The sequence below is a fragment of the Rhinatrema bivittatum genome, chromosome 1 (genome assembly GCF_901001135.1).
Source record: "Rhinatrema bivittatum chromosome 1, aRhiBiv1.1, whole genome shotgun sequence".
In the NCBI taxonomy this organism is placed as follows: domain Eukaryota; kingdom Metazoa; phylum Chordata; class Amphibia; order Gymnophiona; family Rhinatrematidae; genus Rhinatrema; species Rhinatrema bivittatum.
The window spans coordinates 436,162,900-436,167,351 of NC_042615.1; positions in this window are offsets into that span (position 1 = coordinate 436,162,900).

A 4,452-nucleotide genomic window follows, 5' to 3' on the forward strand; every position below is an offset into this window, starting at 1 on the left:
TTGCTTGTGACATGGCAGGCAGTTCATTAAATGTGGAATGACTCATATTTTGATGTGTTATGGAAGGGGTAGGGGAGCAGCTGATCATACTAGTACTTGAGCAGGATGGAGTTGGAGACTGAGAGGATGATACTAAATCTTTTTCATCGTTACCAGTGGAACAGACCCTGTTAGACATTATGTTTTCAACCATTGTAATCAACTTTTTTTTCCAATGTGTAAGAGCATTGTTCTTGAGAGCAATACTGCCTTTCACACGTGGGTCACACATTGTGGCTAACATATAAGCAATCCCTTGCATGAGAGGTTTCAATCTTTTTTCAACTTGCTCTTTTAAGCATTTAACAAGCATTAACACTTCCTTAGAGAAATCTGGATGATGCAGAAATTCCTCTAATACCTCCTCCAGATAGTTTATTACAGGGATGACACCACCCAAAGTGGCATTAGCTGAACTCAATGCATCAGTATATACTTTGAAAGGCTTGAGGACATGCACCATGTGTGCAATGTTTGTCCAGTCCTGACATCCAAGAGGATTTTCCAATCCAATTTCAGTTGCCATTGCCAAATCATGAAGAGGTGTCTGCTGTTCAGACAACCTCTCCAACATAAGATAGGTGGAATTCCATCTGGTAGGCACATCCTGAAGAAGGTTGTGCAAAGGTGCGCCAACTGCTATTTGCCTCTTTCTGAGTTGCTTCCCACTTTTTACACTACGATTGAAATGCCCAGCTATTTTGCGACACTTTTCAATCAACCGCTTCAGGAGTTGACTACTACAACTAGTAGTACCACCTTCCTTGCCACTAAGCCCCAAAGCATCCCTCACTATCAGATGCAGGGTATGTGCAAAGCATCGGATGCCGTTGAATCTACCATCAGCCAGAGCCTTAATAATATTGGAACCATTGTCAGTAATGAAAAATCCATTTAAGCATTCCATATCACTGCTTCTAAGGAGCCCATTCCATTTTTCCATCATCCCCTGAATTGCGTGTAAGATATTTTCGGAAGTATGTCTCTTGTCTAGCACTTGAGCATGCAGTAAAGCCCAATGGTATCCTGGCGAAACCTTTTGGAGCTGCTGCCACTGCCACTGCCAATGCTGCTAGTGCTTACAGGTATTAATGCCTCATCCAGCTGCCACCAATGTGCTGTTAGAGATAAATATGCATGCATTGCATTCATACTAGTCCAAACATCAGTGGTGAGATGGATGCTCCTCCCCTTTGCCCTTGCCATCATAATCTGCATTTCAGCACGACATTTTCTGTATAGGGAAGGAAGCACCTGACGGCTAAATGTACTTCTTGAAGGAAGTTTGTAGTAAGGGGCGAAATAATGGAGCATCCGCTTAAATCCCTCATTTTCTACAATCTGCAGCGGCTGATCATCCAAAGCAATCATTAGAGCAATATGTCGTGTACCCACTTTAGACATTGCCTGCTTCCTGCTCTGTGACATTGCAGAAGAACACCACCCCATCTGCTCCATGGTAGCTTGCCGCTGCTGCTGGGGATGAGGAAGAGGAGACTGCTGCTTCTGCAGATGCACACAATCTGTATCTTCTTTATCTTTAGTACTACTACTACTTTCCTTCTGTGGCTGCTTCCCTGTTGCTTTACTTGAAGCCTGGGCAAGCACAGTGGGACCAGCTTCTTCTGCAAGCAACAGTGCTCTATGTTCTCTTTCAAGGTGATATTTCATGTTGCTGTTAGTAAGATGTCCAATAATTCTTCCACGGCTCACCATCTTTTTACAATGGATACATTGTCCAAATCTCTGGTCAGCCACAACATGATAATGATTCCAAATCTTTGATGTCCTTGTACTGTTCCTTACTCTAGGCTGGATACTTGTCATTTTCATACTAGTAGTAGAAATAGTAGTAGTAGTAGTAGTCACACGTGGATGTTCAAATGGTGTAGGGGACAGGGGGTACCAGCAATACTGCTGGCACTGGCAGTAGTTGTTTGTTTTGCAATCTGACTAACATTGTCATTGCTTCTGTTCTCCTCCTCCTCCTTCTCCTCAGAATGTTTACTAGCCAAAAACTCCTGATCATCATCCTCCTCCTCCTCCTCCTCCTCCTCCTCCTCCTCCTCCTCCTCCTCCTCAATATCTGATTCATCATCATCATCCAATACTTTCTGTAGCACCATTCTTTCATCTAATCTTTTCACCTTTCCCTCAAATTTTGCTCGTTCCTTCCCTTGCAACAAGTTTCCTTGCACTTCTACATCCCTCTTCTTCTCAAAAAATCGCAGTTTTTTCCTAGGGACTGGCAGACAGCTCTTTCCAGTAGCACTATCACTAGCAACACGTTTTTTTCCAGAGGGTACTGGTAGGGGCATTATGATTCTGTGGTCAAAGAAATATATAATAAATATAGTACATTAAACAAGTTAATAAATTAGTTTGGTATTCATTTTTAAAACTTTATGAGCTAATAGCATTAGCTAGCTAGCTATTGCTAAGGCTACCCCCAGACCACAGGACAAAGAAGGATATAGTGATTATTTATTAGTCAGTGAGTGACACTGACAATTGATAATTTGATATAGTATACTTACTAATATATTATATTGCAATTTATACCATGCATTGGCCAGAGCATCAAACTGCAGCAGACTGAGACTGAAACTAGGCTGCAATACTTCAGTTCACTCATTACACTAGCCTCCTGGCAGGACTGGCTAGTGGCTAGGCTTTTCTGCATTGAGGTTAGAGAAGTCCTATTCCTATTTTTTCATATCCTTTTCAGGCCTATTCTGTTCTTTGAACTAAAATAACTTCTCCCTCCCACTTCAAGTCTTACCCACAGATCTCACACACAGGAGCAGAAGCCTCAAGCCAAGCACAAGATACATAATATAGGATATTGGACAGACTATTGGCCAATTATAGGTTTAGTAGTAGAATTGATTTGATAGTAGTGACTCACTGGCTTTAATAGCTAGCCAATATAGCCAGTGACACTAGGCTAATAGCCAAGCTAGCTATTAGCCTAGTGTCACTGGCTAGGGCTAGCTAGCTATAAACACTATTAGTGATAAATCTGGTAGATTACACATACATCTATATAATATTGATAAATATAATATTATATAATTTTATATCTTTATAAATCTATTAAAACTCTACTGCTGCAATGTTCAGAAAGCAATCAACGCACCTACCTTAGTACCTTCACCTTGTCCTTTATAAGCAAGCCCTGCTGCTGGACTGGAGTGCTGGTGCCTGCCTATGCCTAGGCTAGGAATGCTGCGAACGAAGAGCTCACTCAAGAAACAGAAAAAAAGAATAGAGCTCAGCTCAGCTCACTGGTTGTGGCTATTGGCTATTTTGGCTAGTGGCTTGGCTGCTACCAGTAGCTAGCTATATGCTACTGTGGCTAGTGGCAATGGCTGGCTACTGGCTGGCTGCTAGTATCATAGGCTGATACTAGTATCAGCTAGCTAAGCCAGCTAGCAGCTAGTACCCCTTAATAACAATAAAGGCTGTATAATATTAACTAACTATCAAATCAACAGCTGCAGCTAGCTATAAACTGATTGACTGATGTTTTCTCCTCAAACCCACAAAACAAAAGCAACACATAAGCAGAGCACCCCTTATTATATAGCTATTATTGCTACCTATTGACTAAAAGTAGGAGGGAAAATAAACCTATTAATTTAAGTGGCCAATTCAAAAATGATGCAAATGAATATTATGCATAATATATCAAACAAATTCTAGTCACATGATTGATGACATAATCACAATATCCACAGACACACTACTACAGTAGGATTAGAACTTCAAGCTAATAGCTCTATCCCCCATTCCCATTCCCCATCCCCCATATAAAACAATCTGTAAAAAACAGCACCTTGGCTGTTGGTAACCTTGGTAATGAATAAAAAAACAAGAAGACACCCAATAGGAATACATATTCAACCTTCAATTTTAAAAAAAGTGTCAATTTAGTATCAATTTACGTTAGTGCGCACTAACATATATCACTGCGCACTGCCATGTACCTAGTGCGCACTAATAATCCGTTAGTGCGCAGTACGGTGAGGCGCCATGTACTGCGCACTACGTCCAGCGACTGCGCGCTAACGGATAGTCCATGCGCACTAACATCCGTTAGTGCGCAGTAATAAAAAACCGACTTTAACCCGAAAATTCGTGGAATTTTGATTCTTTTTCCCAACTTCCCCAACAATGACGAATTAGACAATGTCGTTGGCATTGGCTAAATCGTGAAAAACGAAGGCACATCTCTACTATCTATACTATTTCCCTTGAAACTTTTGATATTGTTCTATTATTTAACTTAGTGTTATCTTGATGACTAGGTGAACTTAGACTATCTTAGTGGAGAAACAAACAGATAATCATTGCTTCCCTACTCTAGAATCTTCTGGGGGAATGAGTATATCATGTGAAAGGAATATCCCA